The sequence below is a fragment of the Callospermophilus lateralis genome, chromosome 9, assembly GCF_048772815.1.
Source record: "Callospermophilus lateralis isolate mCalLat2 chromosome 9, mCalLat2.hap1, whole genome shotgun sequence".
In the NCBI taxonomy this organism is placed as follows: domain Eukaryota; kingdom Metazoa; phylum Chordata; class Mammalia; order Rodentia; family Sciuridae; genus Callospermophilus; species Callospermophilus lateralis.
This window is the reverse complement of record NC_135313.1, coordinates 59,305,350-59,325,142: the sequence shown is the minus strand read 5'-3', so window position 1 is coordinate 59,325,142 and position 19,793 is coordinate 59,305,350. Positions and strand designations below refer to the sequence as shown.

The window sequence follows — 19,793 nt, the reverse complement described above, 5'->3', positions numbered from 1 at the left end:
TTGATCTTGTTTATTTGGGGTTCTAAATTGTTCCTGTATTTGAATGTCCATCTCATTCTCAGGGATTGGAAATTATTGTTAGTGTTTTCCCAAAGAGGTTATCCATGTTATTCACCTGAATCTCACAATGCTCTTCAATTTTAATTATTCTTAAATTTGATCTCTTAATGTTATCCCAGAGTTCTTGAATAGTTTGGTCATATATTTTATTTAATTTAATACTATTTGAATGTCAGGCTTGGCTACTTTGTTTTCAAGCTCTGATATTCTGTCTTCAGCATGGTGTACTTTACCAGAGAGCCTTTTTTTAAAAAAATAATTTTTTAGATGTGGATGCACCTTTATTTTATTCACTTATTTATATGTATTGCTTAGGATCAAACCCAGTGCCTCACACATACCAGGCAAGTGCTCCACCACTGATCCATAACTCCCAGACCCTTAAAGAGACTTTTAACTGAACAGTTTTTTAAAAATATTTATTTACTTATTTGTTTGTTTGTTTGTTTATTTATATGTGGTGTTGAGGATCCAACCCAGTGCCTCACACATACATGGCTAGGAAAGTGCTCTAGTGCTGAGCTACAACCCCAGCCTTAACTGAACAGTTTTATTTGATTTGTTGTGTCTTTGATTTCCAAGATTTCTAATTCATTATTTTTCAATATTTTTAACTCTTTATTGACTTTCTCATCCATATTACCTACAGGTAATATCATACTTAATGGTGAAAGACTGAATATTATTCCCTATGCATTGTACATCTGTATGCAAAAAAAAGAACTCTGATTCAAACTTGTAACATAAAAAAATTAAAAATTGGATCTTGGTGATAAAACAATAAAATCTACAAGAGAAAACACAGGAGAAAGTCTTTGTGATTTTGCATTAGACCATAGTATTTCAACTCTGGCACTAATGGCATTTGGGGTTTGTCTAATTCTTTGTGGTAGGAGGCTATCTTGTATATTGTAGGATGTTTAACAGGACCCTCAATTCTCTATCCATGAGATACCAGTAGTATCACAATTGTGACAACCAGAAATATCCCCAGACTTGCCTAATGCTCCCTTAGATGCAAAAATCACCCTCAGTTGAGAACTACTACTTTAAACAAAATGTTCTTAGATACGATAGCAGAAGAATGATCTGTTAAAAAGATAAATAAATAAAATGATATATTAAATTTTATCAAGATTTAGAACTTCTTCTCTTCAAAAGACCATGTTAAGAATATTGAAAATATGTACATAGCAAATATGTATATAGCAAAATATATGTATATAGTAAGTAATGGTTATAAAGAAGAAGAAAAATTTAAAAAATAAAACTAAGTAACAGGAGAAAATACAAGAGAATTTGTAGCAGGAAAAGAAAGGAAAGAAATGAACCAATACAAAACAAAAATAAACCAAAAACTTCAATCCTCAAAAGACAAGGAAAAATAACTATAATAAAAATGAGAAAAAAGAAACAAATATGTATGTATACATATACATACATGTGTGTGTATCCACAAACCAATCATCACAGCAAGAACACCAAAAGAAGAAGGAAAAAAAAAGAAAAAATATTCTTAATTAAAATAAAAGAATTGTCTCAAAAGAGCTGACAAGCGTGGATGGTTACTGCCTATGCCCGACTATTCTTCTTTCTACTCCTTTGTTTTGCCAAAATATTCACATGCGTGTCCAGATGACCCCTGCATCTGGACAGCACAACTGTTCCACCATATCTCCCTAGACGGAGATCTTTCAAATTGTGTTTTCTAGCTTGGGTAGGATCAGGGAATGCATGTTGCTGCCCCTCTCTTCCCAGAGTGAGGCTTCATGCTGTCTGCTCCTTTCCTGTGTTTCTAGTTCTTGAGCTTCCAAGAGTTTGCTAACTAATTTTAATAAAACTGTTTTTCAAGTGTAGTTGATTTTCCTTCTGTTGATATTTTTCACTTTATATCTCCATGCATTTCCAACACTATTTTTATCTTTTCAGCTCTTGTACGTATTTATAGGAGACAGGTAAAATTTCATAAGCCAGATCCAGAAGGCAAGAATCTTAACAGATTCAAATTATTTTCTTCCCAGGACTTAAAACATACTTTGAGGAGCTCTGAACATGTTACGAGCCTCTCCCGTCTTATCTCATTCCAGCAGTTTCATATACTAAATAAAATAATATCTAAAGTAGAAAAATCAGTTAATACTTGTGATCTCAGTCACTACTTTGAACTCACTTGAGTTCAACATGCTTTGAAAACTTGGATCACTAGGGAAGTGATAAAACTTATTTAGCTAAATTTATAAAGATAGATCAGTGAAAATATTCATTCAGCACACTACCTGCCCAAGTAATATGCATCCATAAAGAAGTCTCTCAAATGAAATCTACAAAGGAAAATAAATTCTTTACCAGTTGTTTTATCAATAAATATTCTATGGCTTAGGGGCTGGGGCTGTAGCTCAGTGGTAGAGCATTTGCCTCGCAGGTGTGAGGCCCTGGGTTAGATTCTCAGCATCACATAAAAATAAATATTTTTTTTAAAAAAAGTCGATGGCTTGATTATTTTTTATTTCTCTTAGAAGGGCATGTGCTCAAATAGACAATCATTTCTGAATCTATTCTGAACACCTTTTTACATCTTTGAAAAGGCCAAGCTCCAAACCATCATTTGAGTCAGCTATCCCACTCCTTGATCTATACCCTACACACTTAAAAACAGCATACTCAGTGACAAAGCCACTTCAATGTTTATAGCAGCACAATTCACAATTGCTAAACTGTGGAAGCCCTTCAGTAGATGCTGGGAGCCATCAGCCAAGTAGGTATGACAATTTCCTTGCCAGCGTACCCCCATGTTTCTTTAGTGGAAGGACTCATGGAAATAGGACATTTTGCAGGACATTGCATGTAAGGTGACCTTGCTCAAGGACCAAGGCAGGATCCGTGTTTAGGGTGTTCCCCCTTTAGAATAGAGCGGTTTAGCATAATAGGAGATTAGGGTGTTCCCCTTTAGAATAGGGCGGTTTAGCATAATAGGAGATTAGGGTGTTCCCCCTTTAGAATAGGGCGTATCCTGCTGCTGAGTTCCTCTTGAGTTCTTAGGGTCAGACAGTATATTTTGGGAGACAGAAGCCCAGGAGAAGTGAATTTGGGCAGAGTAGTGGATTTGGGAGAAGTGGATTTGGGCAGAGAACGTGGATTCCCCCAGAACGTGTTTGTAGACGGCCGGTGTGAGATCGGGAATAAAGAATTGCTGTTTGAATCTACAAGCTGTGTGGAGACTCGTGATTTGTGCCCAGCCAGAGACTGCGGCATCTGGTGGCTCGTACGCGGAACGCCTGAAGCTTGGGGGTAAGTGAAATTGCTCGCCCCTGAGGGAAGGCGAGAGAATGGGTGACCATTTCAAAAAACAATGTGTTCTCCTTTTGATTTATTTTGTTTTTGTTTCAAGCTGCCTATCCCTAGAAATTTCTCAGGCAAACTGGAAAAAATGGTTGACTAAAGGCTTGAAGTTTGTTAGCCCTGAGGAAGAGAAAATTGATACAACGATTTTTTACTCCGTTTTTGCTTCATTCAGTTTCGATTTTGTTTTGTGTTATCTTATTGGGTTGCATTATCTTTATAGTAGATTAAAACAAACTGAAAAGATGTTAAGTAAATTGTTAGAGGTTCAGAACATGGAGAAAGACATTTTAGATCAAGCAAAAGAGAAGGTCTCTCGAGCTAGTCAGACAGAGGAAGAAAATTTAAAGGAAAAGGGGTTGTTAGGAAAAAGGCCACAACAGGAGGCTGTTACTAACTCCGTTTTATCACAAGAGGGTTTAATTCAACCAACAGCCCCACCGATAGAGACAGCTGAGTGGCCCTCAAACCCCGTAGTTGATAATTGGGATCCTGAGACAGGACCTCGAAGATTAGCATGCCCTGTACTTGAGCAGGCAGGAGGGCAGCGAATTCACCGTGCTTTAGATTTTAAAACAGTGAAGCAGTTAAAGGAGGCTGTAACAACCTATGGTCCCCAAGCTCCCTTCACGGTGAGCATGGTCGAGTCCATTACTAACTTGGACATGACGCCAGCAGATTGGGCTAGCATGTGTAAATCTGTGCTAAATGGAGGACAATATTTGTTATGGAAGGTTGCCAATGAGGAATTTTGCGCAGAGACAGCTAGGCGAAATGCAGCAGCCGGTTACCCTCAAAGAAATCTAGAAATGTTGCTAGGGAAAGGACCTTATGAGGGTCAGCGGCAACAAATTGAATATGATCCTGCTATATATGCACAAATTGCTGCAGACGCAGTTAGGGCATGGAAGACTTTACAAGGACATGGAGATTTACAAGGTCAGCTATCTAAGGTAATACAGAGAGCTAATGAACCTTACGCTGACTTTGTAGATAGGCTAATTCAAACAGCTGCCAAAATATTTGGGGATACGGAACAAGCAATGCCATTAATAAAACAACTGGCTTATGACCAAGCAAATCGTTGCTGCAGAGAGGTTATTAGGCCATGGAGACATGAAGATTTAAACACATATATTAAATTATGTAGAGATATTAATGAACAAGGGCAAGTCTTGGCAGCTGCAGTACAACAGGCTTTAGATGCCAGGCCAAAAACATGCTATGATTGTGAACAAACAGGACATTTTAAAAGGAGTTGCCCCATAGGAGGAGGATTTAACAAAACTAGGTATCAAAGAAATAGAATACCGGGTATTTGCCCACGATGCCGTAGAGGGAGACATTGGGCTAATGAATGCCGTTCTCAAACTACCATAGAGGGTACTCCCTTATCAAAAAACGGACAAGGACCAGGTATTTACCCACGATATCGTGGAGAAAGGCATCAGGCTCCATTGCCAAAAAACGGACAGCCGGGCCCAATGCTCCGGGGCCCACAACCGCAAATATACGGGGCAGTGGAGGAACCCAGCAACACCATCAAGGTAGTGCCCAGGACACATTGTCCATTAAATCCCTCATCAGACAAACCCGAGGGAGCGCAGGGTTGGACATCTGTGCCTCTGCCAGAGCAGTACTAACTCCAGAGATGGGAGTTCAAATCATTCCCACAGGAATAAAAGGACCTCTTCCCCAAGGGACAGTAGGCTTATTATTGGGACATAGTTCATCTACATTAAAAGGACTTATGATAAGTCCTGGGGTAATTGATCCCGATTATGTAGGTGAAATAAAAATTATAGCTAGTTCTCCAAGAGGTATATCAGTAATTTCACCTGGAGATAGAATAGCACAGTTGTTAATAATACCCAGCCTACATAATAAATTTCCTAGTCAAAGTGTAAAAAGAGGTTCCAGGGGATTAGGCTCCACAGGTGTAGATTGGGCTATGCTGTCTTTAAATTTAGATTCTCGCCCAATGTTAAAACTAAATATTCAAGGACACGACTTTAATGGACTACTGGACACAGGTGCAGACCTTAGCATCATATCTAGTAAGGAATGGCCAAAACATTGGCCATTACAACAAGCCACTCAAACGCTTCGAGGCCTAGGAGTGGCGACTAATCCCCATAGAAGTGCAATGATATTAGATCGGAAGGATCCTGAAGGATGTGAGGGAACTATACAGCCCTATGTATTGGATCATCTTCCTATAAATTTATGGGGACGAGATGTCCTAGATCAATTAGGTTTGACGTTAACAAATAACATCAATCCTAATGCGCCCACTACTAGGGCTAGACAAGGTTTTAGGAAAGAAAAAAGATTAGGAAAACAAGGACAAGGTATAGCAGCACCAATTCAAATAGATCAAGGAACAGACAGACATGGGTTGGATTTTCAGAAAGGGCCACTGAGACAATAAAAATTACTTGGAAATCAGAAAGACCAGTGTGGGTTCCTCAGTGGCCCCTGACTAAAGAAAAGATACAAGTAGCCCATGATCTGGTCAAACAACAATTAGCGGAAGGACATATACAACCTTCCATATCTCCCCATAATACTCCCATTTTTGTCATTAAAAAGAAATCTGGTAAATGGAGATTATTGCAAGACTTAAGAGCCATTAATAATGAGATGGTTATTATGGGACCTGCTCAATCAGGGATTCCTCAATTGTCTGCTTTGCCAAAAACCTGGCATGTTTTAGCCATAGATATTAAAGATTGTTTTTTTTTCAATTCCAATTCATCCCGAGGAGAGTCCACGTTTTGCATTTACTATCCCTGCATTAAATCATGAAGGTCCTGATCAGAGATATGAATGGAAAGTACTCCCTCAAGGGATGGCTAACAGTCCAACTATGTGTCAAATATATGTTAATAAAGCAATCCAGCCACTTAGAAATCAAAATCCTGAACTACAAATATTTCACTATATGAATGATGTATTATTGGCACATAAAGATAAAAACATATTGCTGGAATGTTATGCCACACTTACAAACTTATTAAAAAATTATAATCTAGAGATAGCAATAGATAAAGTACAATTAAATTTTCCAATTAATTATTTAGGAGTTCTATTATCCTCAACCATGGTCCGTCCACCAAAAATTCAAATACGAGTAGCTCAACTCAAGTCACTTAACGACTTTCAAAAGTTATTGGGAGACATAAATTGGATAAGGCCTTATCTAGGCATACCAACAGGAGAATTGGGACCTTTATTTGATATTCTAAAAGGTCCATCAGATCCAAACTCGCCTCGCATGTTAACTCCTAAAGCAAGAAAGGCATTGAAAATTATTGAAACATATATGGAAAATATACATTTGGATAGAATTGATATAAGTTTGCCTTTATTATTTATTGTACTACCAACAAAAAATATTCCTACAGGAGTATTTTGGCAAGAAGGTCCATTATTGTGGATACATTTATCTTATTCTCCTAACACTATTCTTACTAGGTATCCTGAGGCTGTAGGACAATTAATACTCAAAGGAATAAAAGCAGCGAAGGGAGTGTTTGGAATTTCTCCCAACAAAATTATTACTCCATATACTATGGATCAAATTGATGAGTTAGCTAATGAGTTAAATACTTGGGCAATAATCATGTGTAAATCTAATGTTTCATTTGATAATCACTTACCATCTAATCCTTTGTTGTCTTTTTGGTCTAAGCATCCTGTAGTTTTTCCAAAAATGACAAGAAAAACCCCTATCATGAATGCTCCAAATATATTCACTGATGGGTCAAATAATGGTACAGCAGCAGTAGTTATCCCTGATCAAACTTTTACATTTTTAGTACCCAAACAATCAGCTCAAAAGGTAGAGCTTAATGCAGTATTATAAGCCTTTTTAATGTTTAAAGATTCTGTATTTAATTTATTTTCTGATAGTCAGTATGTAGTTAATGCTATAGTATCTCTTGAAGATGCTGGTAGGATTTCCCCTTCTTCTACTGTTTTCTCTTTGTTTTCCACTATACAAAGTCTAATCTGGGACAGAAAAGATCCATTCTTTATAGGACATATTAGAGCACATACAGGATTGCCTGGAGCCCTTAGTTTGGGCAATGATTTAGCAGATAAAACTACACATGACATACATATTTTCTCTACACTAGAAGAAGCTACGAATTTTCATAAAAAATTCCATGTTAATGTTAATACTTTACAAAAGCGTTTTAAAATAACTAAGGAACAAGCCAGACATATAATAAAACAATGTCAAAATTGTGTGACCTTTTTACCACAAGTTAATCTTGGAGTCAATCCTAGAGGACTGATACCTAACCATATTTGGCAGATGGACGTCACACACTTGCCAGAATTTGGAAAATTAAAATATTTACATGTTACAGTTGTTACTTCTTCCGGATTTTTGATGGGCTCCCTTCATGCCGGAGAAAAAACTAAAGATGTTATAGCTCATTGCTTACAAAATTTTGCCACTGTGGGCGTTCCTAAACAGTTAAAAACTGATAACGGTCCTGGCTATACCTCTACCTCTTTTAAACAATTTTGCTCATCATTTGGTATTACTCATATAACAGGAATTCCATACAATCCACAGGGACAAGGCATAGTTGAAAGAGCTCATCAAACTATTAAAATGTACTTATTAAAGCAAAAAGAGGGAATTGGAAAGGGGTATATATCCCCCAAAGATAAACTTAAAATAACGCTTTTTACTCTAAACTTTTTAAATTTGGATTCATCAGGACTTAGTGCTGTGGAAAGGCATATGTATCCAAAAAATGTGCATAAGCCTAAAGTTCTTTGGAAAGATATTCTAACAGGACAATGGAAAGGTCCTGACCCAGTAATTGTCTGGAGTCGGGGCTCTGTTTGCGTGTTTCCACAGGGAGAACAGCAGCCGATTTGGATTCCAGAAAGACTAACCAAAACGATTTCTACAGATCGAAAAGAAGATGATTTGACTCAAATCCGTAACAGCTGATATCCAGAACTCCAGCTTGGCCATTCTTACATCTGCGACTGTGATTAACCAGGATGCTTTTTTCAATATCTATTTTATTATTGCATTTTTCCACATCATAAGGTTCTATTTTTATTTTTTGAGCTCATACAAACCTAGGTTAATGCTTTTCTGATCAGTTTTATTTTTTGACTGGAGTTTTTAAACATTGCAATGGAGATTTCACCTAGGTAAAGCTACAAGGCCTTTATTATTATCTTATGTGTTGTACATTTGTTTGCACATTTGTGTTTTGTGTTATATGTCTGTGTGTGCGTATGTCCATATTTCATATATGAGGAGCGCTCATGAGAAAATGGATCCAAATTATTTTTTTTATTCACGTGATTTAAATGGCTTAATTTAAATTAGGTAAACAGCTGTTAAGGATTGTTTTTAAAGGTGGTTAACAGATCTGCTTGTTAACTAATTTAAATCAGGTAAACAGCTGTTAAGGATTGTTTTTTAAGGAGGTTAACAGATCTGTTTGTTTACTTTCACCTTTCCTTTTCATTTTATTTAATAATTCTTTTCAGGATAATGTCTTTTTAGCATCATTGCCAGAATTCCTATCTTCATCCCAATGAATATAACTCAACAAGTATGCTCAATCAAGGAGCCAACTTACTTTGGGAGGCAACGGACTTTGGGAGGAGACGGACATATTGATAGATTCCTCCACTTTGAACTGCTTGCAGAACTTGCCTGGACTATGTAACTACGTTTAGTGCAGCTAATTATGGTAATGCTGGCATATATTTGCTGATGGTGTCACCAGTGATGCAATTTTTATTTCCTTGCCAGTGCACCACATGTTAATTGTGGTAATGCTGGCATATCTTTGCTGAAGGTGTCACCAGTGATGCAATTTTTCCAAAGGAACTGTCAATTGGCTTGGTGTCGTGGCATTTCTGTATCCTCCTCCCTTCTGCTAGTGATGGTCTAAATTTGGGGGCCAATGGCTATATGCTGGACCGGTAGTCAGTGACGGGTATGATCCAATTGCAGTGGTATCAACCTAAGACAGGAGGCTGACGCCTAAAGGTCAGTTGCCTAAAGGTCAGTTTTCCGATGACGGTAAGAACCATATGTTGAACTGGATAACCTACCAGGCACGGTCCTTAAGCCACATTACTTGTTGTTTAATTAATCAGAAGGGGGGAGATGCTGGGAGCCATCAGCCAAGTAGGTATGACAATTTCCTTGCCAGCGTACCCCCATGTTTCTTTAGTGGAAGGACTCATGGAAATAGGACATTTTGCAGGACATTGCATGTAAGGTGACCTTGCTCAAGGACCAGGGCAGGATCCGTGTTTAGGGTGTTCCCCCTTTAGAATAGGGCGGTTTAGCATAATAGGAGATTAGGGTGTTCCCCTTTAGAATAGGGCGGTTTAGCATAATAGGAGATTAGGGTGTTCCCCCTTTAGAATAGGGCGTATCCTGCTGCTGAGTTCCTCTTGAGTTCTTAGGGTCAGACAGTATATTTTGGGAGACAGAAGCCCAGGAGAAGTGAATTTGGGCAGAGTAGTGGATTTGGGAGAAGTGGATTTGGGCAGAGAACGTGGATTCCCCCAGAACGTGTTTGTAGACGGCCGGTGTGAGTTCGGGAATAAAGAATTGCTGTTTGAATCTACAAGCTGTGTGGAGACTCGTGATTTGTGCCCAGCCAGAGACTGCGGCAAGTAGACAAATGGATAAAGAATATGTGGTAAATATACACAATGGGATATCACTCAGCATTAAAAGAGAATAAAATTATGGAATTTGCAGGTAAATGGGTGGAGTTGGAGAATATCATGCTAAGCAAAATAAGCCAATTTCAAAAAAACAGTGACTGAATGTTTTCTCTGCTAAGTGGACACTAATCCATATGGGGGGGATAGGTGGAGGAACTTTGGATGGGGCAAATGGAAGGGGGAAGGAGGCAAAGGGGTAGGAAAGTCAGTGGAATGAGATGGACATCATTACCCCAGGTACATGTATGATTGCATGAATGCTGTGACTACTTCATGCACAACCAGAGAAGTGAAAAATTCTGCTCCATTTATGTACAATGAATAGAAGAACTTTATTTCTACTGTCATGTAGCTGATGATAACTAATAAATAAATAAGGACAAGCTCCAAATACATAGCTTTTCAAACTTTATCTGTAAGGTCAACAAGAATGGTCAAAATGTGAAAAATAATAGTTGAAAGCCATTCTAACACTTGATTTTCCTGTGTGTAATTTGTCTCCTCTTTCTACTATGAAGAACAAAGCCAATGAATTAAATTATTTCCCAGCTCCAACCTTTCTCTGAAAACTCATCTGTAGTCTGAGGTTTTTAGCTCAGCGATATAGTGCTTGCCTTGTATGTATGAGGCACTGGATTTGATCCTCAGCACCACAAAAATAAATAGATAAAATAATATTATTGTGTCCATCTAAGACTAATATATATGTATTAGTGTTCATCTAAGACATATGTATATACACATATATACATATGTATATTTGTGTGTGTGTGTGTGTGTGTATATATATATATATATTCAGCTGTTATACTTAAAGACTGCTGACAGCCTAGTGTGTACTTGTAGAGGACACTGGACCCACTGCCACACCTACCGTAACATCCCAAATGTTATATTTGCAGAGTTTGTCTTGGTCTGTGCTACCAGCTAGATTCCTAATCCAGTAGTTTCCTGTTTCAATTTCTGCTGGAAAGTTTTTTGTTTTGCTTTGTTTCATTCTGGTGGTGCTAGGGATTTAACCCAGACCTTGCATGCTACATGCCCAGTCCCTGCTGGAAAGTCTTAAGTGTCTCTCTGCTCGGGCTAGAGCTGGAATGATCATATGATGTATTGCCCAAACTCGGATAGGTTTAAGAATGAAAGGAGACGATTAAGAATGAAAGGAGATGATAATCATTTTGCCTGATAATAGGCATAAACCAAGCCTCCCTGAACCAAGAAGAACTTATGGTCACTTTAGATGGAGCTAATAAAAGTAACAGGAAATTATAAGTCTGCCCCATTACATATTACTTTTTTATGTATTATGCCAATTCCCCAAAATAAGGAAATAATGGACATACTCCATTAAAATAATTTCTCATTTTCATCTATAAACCTATTTGTACCAAGAGTAATTTTGTATTGTACCCTGGTATTCCAAGATCATACTTTTCCCTGCAGGTTACCTAGGACTTAAATCAACCTAGCCACTAAGCTCAGGGATCTTTTTGATAGTCCCAATCTTATTATCACTGATCTGATTGTCAAATAGGAAAGCAATATAAATGATGGGAAAACACCAACAGAGTTAGAGGGTAGGAAAACATCTGTAATAGAAAAGTGTATGGAAATTTACAGAAATAATTCCAAAAATGCAAAGGGAGAGCACAGCATGCTGGAGGTACAGGCTTTACACATTATCATAAGGACTTACAGATGATACCATTTATGCAGGTTGCGATCCTCCAGACATGAGTTGCTCAATTTGCCCTGTCAAAGGAGACTTTTAATTTCCTGGTTCTAGAGCCTCTGAATATTGCCTCTTGTTCACCAAAGAAATCCTAGAACAGGCCCTCAAGATTTAATGTGGAACTAGGTAGAGTAGAGTTCAGTTTCCTAAGTTTAATATCCTTCAGTACAACCAGACTCCTCCCTGTCTGATGTTTACTTCTAATAGTTCCAGTCTTATAATATTTTTAAGTAGTGAATCTTAATTTAGGCTAAATTTTCCTTTTTTGTTTGTTTGGTTTTGACCTAGGGATTGAACCCAAGGGCACTTCATCACTGAGCTACATCATCCCCAGTTGTTTTTATTTTTTCTTATGTGACAGGGTCTCACTAAATTGCTGAGGTTGACCTCAAACTTGGAATTATCCTGCCTCAACCTCTGAAATTGCTGGGGCTACAGTCATGTGCCACTGTGTCTGGCTAAATGTGGTTTTTTTGTTTTGTTTGTTTGTTTTTTTGTTTGTTTGTTTTTTGGTACCTGGTATTCCGGGGATTGAACCCAGGGGCACTTTACCACTGAGTCACTTCCTCAGCCCTTTCTTTTTTTTTTTTTTGAGACAAGGTCTCAGTTGCTTAGGTCCTCACTAATTTACTGAGGCTGGTTGAACTTGGAATCCTCCTGCATCAGCATCTTGAGACACTGGGATTACAGGCATTTGCCAACAAGCTCAGCTGTGGCGAATCATCATTTAAGAATTTAACTATGGGCCGTTATTTAAAAATTCCAATTTTGATGGCCAGAAAAGGCTGGGGTACAGCACTTGTCTATCATGTGTGAGGCACTGGGTTCAATCCTCAGCATATAAATAAACAAAGGTATTGTGTCCATCTACAACATTATATATATATAAAATCAGCAGGATCAGTGGTGTGCTGGGTGCATGACTCCAGTCACTTCTACCCTTAGATGCAGGAGTATATTGCTTATGAACATTCTTCTCATTAGTACATCAGGGATTGAAAAAGCCATACTAGGCAAAGAACTTGTATCAAGATCAGGACTGAAATACATTAATGTGAGTGATTTAGCTAAGAAGTTTGATCACCGGATATCATGGAGTCCTGCAAGATGGCTTCTCCCAAGAGCATGCTGAAAAATGCATAGATGGTGACATGAATCCTAAAGGATATGGGGATTACAGAATATGAACCAAGAGTTACAAATCAGATGTTGGAATTTGCCTTCTGATATGTGACCACAATTCTAGATGATGTTAAAATTTATTCAAGCCATGCAAAGAAGGGTACTGTTGATGCACATGTGTGATTGGTAATCCAATGTGGAGCTGACCACTCTTTTACCTCTCCTCTCTCAAGAGATGTTTTATTAGATATTGCAAGGCAATGAAATCAAACATTTTTGCCACTGATCAAGCCATATTCAGGTCCTAGGTTGCCACCTTATAGATATTGCTTAACAGCTCCAAACTATAGGCCCAGGTCTTTACAAAAAATCACCTACTGCTGTGGGAAGAATAACAGTTTCAAGGTTAAGTGATAGTTCAGTTATTAGCAGATAAAGTGTGCCAATCCAACAAACCATGTCTGTTTCAACTGAAGTAGGGACTCCAATGTCACAGCAGAAAGTTGACAGTACAGAGGCCTGTTTCACAGTTTCCTGCCATAAAAACCTCAATTCATGCAACATCAGCAGCTCAGAACGGTCTGATTAATCCATTAATTGGGCTCAAAAACATTCTTATTATTTTATGATAAAACCATATTATTGATATATATGAATAATATGGTTTTATCATAAAATATTGCCAATGGATTGTCAAGTGCATTGAAAAGAAACGTGAAGATGATGATGATTATGACGATGATAGTGACTATGATTATTTGTAATCTAGCTTTGATGCATGTGTCCTAGCTTTGATACTTGGTCTTGAATCCATTGTACTAAAATTAAAGAAGCATTCTGGATGTTTTCAAATTGTGTTTTACAAAATTTCTTATGATGAGTACTTAATGAGTAAATAATAGATACTATTCTATTGAAATGTTGGATTTTCTTTAATAGGACTAGTAATGGTTTTTCATCAGCCTTTATGTGAGTAAATAAAGTTGTTGCTCATTAAAAAAAAATAATTAGCAGGCTCATGAGTGCCTTCCAGCATACTCATGGGTTGTATAACTGCCAAGTCCAATTATGTTTATTTTAAACCTCTTTTTTGCCAGTTGTGATTGCAATTATATAATTTATCTATCATATTGAAAAGTTTGATTTTTCTATCAAGATTAAGTACTTTGGAAAGACTTGCTGAAATTAAGGTACTAAAAATTGCTGTCAAATAAGGTGTGGATAAAATACCTGTACAAGATTGGAAAATGCCTTACTTTGGGTCCACCACCACCAAAAGCAGTGCCTGAGGCAAAAGCTTATAGGCTGTCTCCTTGGTGAGGAATGAAGTGTCAGAGAGCAAGAATGAGGAGCTTCCAGGGTGAAACAGATCCAGAAAGAAAGCCAGTGTGAGGGTGTGATATCAGGTCTGTCACCAGTAAGTGCAACTAAATGCTTAATCTCATGAACAAATCTCTGAGAAATCATTAAAAACTGTCCCGGAGCAGTATGAGTGGGATGCACTGTTGGGGAGAAAGGGTGAAGAACTCACCTTCCAGTTCTTACCTGTCACTCCTTAAAGGCTCACCTCTAGAATGTCTCTCCATAATTTCCAGATTGCACAGGCAGAATTCACCTTAACATCAATAGGCAGGTGTTGGAGACCACAAATCAAGTCAAGATGGCGCCTGGCAGTTTGCCAGGAGGAGTGGTTTGTGAGGCAATGCCACCGAGCCATTAAGATGGTGGAGATTCCTTATTGGCTGACTGCTGTATCTAGATGATGCTAATTGAGTCAAGCTGTGTGTAATCCGTTAGGTATATATACCTCTGCTCTTCCACAATAAAGTGGCTCCCGCTACTTTGGGTGCCCACTACCTTGAGTTCCCGCTGAGTTTCCCCGCAATAAAGCAGTTCCCGCTTCAACCTTCAAGTTGCTTGTCACCTCCCGGTTATTGTGCCCTGCCGGACTGCGGCAGGCAGGACGAGATAGGGACACAGGGCAGGTGGTGCCAGCAAGACGTTTTCAGAGTCCACACAGAACAGTCTTGAGAGGAGTGAGGTCAAGAGAATCTGAATTAGCACAGGCTATCTGGCAAAAGGAATGAGTAACCGAAAAAATTTGGAAGGATTCTGGGCCCAAATTTTTTCAAATGTATCTTTTAAAATGCCAATTCTAGGGGCTAGGAATGTAGCTCAATATAAGAATGCTTGCTTAGGACCTAGATTCATTCCCCAGCAAAGAAAACAAATTTTGAGAAATATTTACCACTAAGTGCAGTTTATGCCAGAACGATGACAGAAAACAATGATCAGCAAATGAACCAAAAGCAAAGACCTTGATCTTATAATGAAGATACTTAAGTAAAAACATTCATATTTTAAATTGGCATAGAATGTTTTTAGGTTGTATATATCTTTACATAATCCCTTTTTAACTAAGATGTATGTGTACACATGGATTTGAACCCAGGGCCTCATGCATGCTCAACACATGTTCTACCACCAAGCTACTCCAGCCCTTTAACTGACTTTTTAAAACTAACTGACCTACCAACTAACCTACCTTCCTTAATAATGTCAGATAATAGAGTTTCTTTATTCTTTATAAAAGATTAATCTTTATGGCTCTTTCATTACACCTTTATCTATATTTCACATACCAAAAAATCAACCCTATCAAAGTATATACTTCATAAAGGTGTACAACATCACCACCACTACTTAATTCCAGAATATTTTTATCCCCCCAAAAAGAGACCCTGTATACATTAGCAGTCACTCCCATATCCTCCTCCCCTAAGCCCTGGCAATCACTTATCAACTTTCTGACTCTATGGATTTGCCTAAATATCTACCTTTTAGCTGTTATCAATAATGCTGTGTAAACATTTGTGTATAAGTTTTTGTCTAGACATATCTTTTCAGTTCTTTAAGGTAAATCCTTAGGAGTAGAATACAGGGTCAGATGGTAATTCTGCTTAACTTTTTGAGGAACTTCCAAACTGTTTTTCATAGCAGCTATGCCTTTTTATATTCCTACCACAATGTACAAGAGTTCCAGTTTCTCAAAATTCTGGCCAGATGCTGTGATTTAAAACTATCTCCCAGTGGCCCATGTGTTAAAGACTTGATCATCAGCCTGTGGTGGAACCTTTAATAAGCTGGGTAGAAGAAAGTTAGGTCTTAAGGATGTGTCGTTGAAGGGGATCTTGGGAACCTAGGGATTCCCCTCTCCCTTTCTCTCAAATTCTCTCAAGTTCAACACACACACACACACACACACACACATACACACACCAAACACCCCACTTCCTGGTCTCCATAAGGTTGGCTGTGTAGTTCCATAACACCCTGCCATGGTATTCTATTTATTTATTTCTTTGTTGGTTCTTTTCAGTTGTACATGATAGTATAATGCAATTTGACAAAATTATACAAGCATGGAATATATCTTATTCTAGTTAGAATCCCATTCTTGTGGAATTCACTATGATGTTTTCATATATGTACATAAGAAAATTATGTCAGATTCACTTCATCAACTTTCCTTTTCTTGTCTCCCCTCCCTTTCCTCTATTCCCCATTATCTAATCTACTAGACTTCTCCCCCTGCCCTGCCCCCACTTACATGGGTTAGCCTTCACATATCAGAGAAAACATTCAACCTTTGGCATTATGGGACTGGCTTATTCATTTAGCATGACACAGGCCCAGAAGCAATGGAACCAATTGACCATGAACTGAAACATCTGAAACCATGAGCCAAAATTAACCTTTTTTCTTTCTTTTTTTAAAATATTTATTTGTTATTTGTAGAAGGACACAATACCTTTATTTTTTTATTTTTATGTGGTACTTAGGATCCAAACCAGGGCCTTGCATGTGCTAGGCGAGCACTCTACCACTGAGCCACAACCCCAGCCCAAACCTTTTTTTCTTTTTAAGTGTTTTATCTTAGATATTTTGTCACAGACAAAATATCTAAGATATTAGATATTTTGTCTGTGACAAAATATCTTTATTTATTTCATTTTATTTTATTGTAGCTATCCTGGTTGGTGTGAAGTGATCTTTCATGGTTTTGACTTGTATTTCCCTAATGACTATTGGTATTGAACATTTTTTTATGTGCTCCTTGGTCATTTGTATATCTTCTTTGAAGAAATATCTACTCAAATTCATGGCCAATTTTTATTGGGATTGTCTTTTATTGTTGATTTATGAATTCTTTATATAATTCTGGATACAGATCCCTTATTGGATATGTGATTTGCAAATGTTTTCTCATTCTGTGTGTGTGTGTGTGTGTGTGTGTTTCTTGAAGCACAAAAGGTTTACATTTTGCTGAAGTCCAATTTTATCTTCTTTTGTTGGTGCTCTTAGTGTCACATCTAAGAAATCATTGCCTAATATAAGTTCTCAGAGATTTACTCCTATGTTTTCTTCTAAGAGTTTTCAGATAGCTCATATATTACATTGATTATTTTAATCTACAACTTGGAATGAATGGAATTTAGTATTAACATTATTTACTTTCTTACTTCCTCCTCCTATTATCTAGGAAACAAAGGGCACTTTCATTCTAAGTTCATTCACAAATATGAGACTGGTTACTGCCCCATGAGGGGTGAGCAAGAGAGCTATGAGGATATTCCTGGGAGCCCACTTTGAAGTAGGAGTGGTGATAGAAACAAGCCCTAGCCATTAGCTTCATGTGGAGCTGGAAGAACAAAATTTCAGCCATTCCTTAAGAGGAAGTGTGGGAGACACACAAAAGTACTGCCAATTTGCAAGTCCAGGCACTGAATGGATCTATCTATTCCAAGTTCTAAAGTGTGTTTCCCAGAGTTCAAGTGGATATGGTTTTCATATGCTTCTACAGTGAGTAAATACACATTTCATAGTTCAGTGAAATAATACCTGTTATTTTATAAATGTTGACACTAATAGGTGGCAGTGAAATAATGACTGTATTATAAGTTTGCATGAGTTTCTTTCTAAAACTTTATCTTGGAATTCATCAATATGCTGTGATAAATATCTGTTACCCATTTTGAACTTAATAGACTACATGGAAATATTTAAGAATACTTTTGAGTCATCTCAAAGTATTAACTATCAAATTTATTTAGGCAATAACCTCTGTGGCTATTTCATGAGTTTGATCACCATACTCATTAGGTATTATATCTTCAAAGAAAAGCATTGTTAATTATATTTTTAATGATAGAGGAATAAGCTATGATTCATTTTAGCAACTACTGATACCTGCTATTAGGCAAGGAAATGCAACTAGGAAGTAAAATTTCTAGTTGACTATTGCAATTATAAACAGATTGATGGAGCAAAGCTATTTTCATATAGGCCCATATTAATCAAAATTGCCGCAGTCTGGCTGGGCACAAAATCACGAGCCACTCACAGCTTTGTAGATTCAAACAGCAATTCTTTATTCCCGATCTCACACCGGCCCTCTACAAACACGTTCTGGGGAAATCCACGTTCTCCACCCAAATCCACCTCCTCTGCCTCCCAAATACTCTCTGAATCCCAGGAGAACACAAGGGGAACTCAGGCAGCAGGATACGCCCTATTCCCAGCAGGAATAATCTTAAACCTGGAACCGCCCTAAACCCAGATTGTCCTAAACCGGGAATGCCCTAAATCCAAGGAGAGCCTAAAACCCTGATCCGCCCTAAACCCGGATCCGCCCTGGTCCTTGAGCAAGATCACCTTACATGCAATGTCACTGCAAAATGTCTAAAGCAAGTCCTATTTCCACGAGTCCTTCCACTAAGCAACATGGGGTACGCTGGCAAGGAAATTGTCATACCTACTTGGCTAATGGCTCTCAGCACAAAATTGTATTGAATAAGGGCTGGTGATATAGCTCAGTTGGTAGAGTGCCTGCCTTGCTTGCACAAAGCCCTGAGTTCAATCCCCAGCACTGCCAAAAAAAAAAAAAAAAAAAAAAAAATTCTATTGAGTAAGAAATTCTATATTTAGGTGGGTTCAAAAGCACATAGTACCTGATAGTCCTTCTTTTTTTTTTTTTTTAAACAAGCACGCTACTGACTAAGCTATATTCTCAGCCCTGATCTGTAATCTCTTTTCTTAAAATATTTTATTTACATTTTAGTTTTCGGCAGACACAACATCTTTGTTTGTATGTGGTGCTGAGGATCGAACCCGGGGCGCACCCATGCCAGGCGAGCGCGCTACCGCTTGAGCCACATCCCCAGCCCCCTGATAGTCCTTCTAATAAAAAATGTTATATGGGGTATGGTGTTACAATTAGTGTGTTTTTAATTCCTAGGGCTATGCTCATTTGGGTTTTTTTTTTTTTTTAATCTATTGATGTTTCAAGGAGAATCAATAGATTTATTTGGAGAGAGAGGAATTGACAGAGTTATTTTTAACAAAATTGCTCAGACTCATGAAGGAGTATGAATGAACAACTCTGCAGAATAAGGAAACATCCTTAAATGCAGCAGATATCCAAGGTATTAGAAGCAGGTAGAAATGCCTCGTTTGGGATTGGACTGAATCAGGATACAACTGAAAACTAGAAACCTGGGAATCACAGTTCAGTAATGCTTGTTGACCCATAATCCATATCACAAAGGAAAGAACTTAGTTTGAAATGGTTTCCTGACAATATCTTTCCTTAGGTTGAGTCTATTTCAAGAAAGGGATCTGGATCCCTTCGAAGACCAACAGAAATTATTGTAAACCACCATGTCTCAATGCCATTTAGATATGCTGTAGTAGGGTAACTTACAGTTCCATTGCAGTTATTAAATTCAAAATATTCAAAAGTGAAAAG

General features: G+C 37.8%; 1 pseudogene; it reads left to right on the top strand.

Annotated features, from left to right (window-relative positions):
• The first annotated feature begins 12,955 nt into the window (after nucleotides 1-12,955).
• Nucleotides 12,956-13,749, top strand: LOC143407168 (transcription initiation factor TFIID subunit 9-like; annotated as a pseudogene).
• Nucleotides 13,750-19,793: the final 6,044 nt, after the last annotated feature.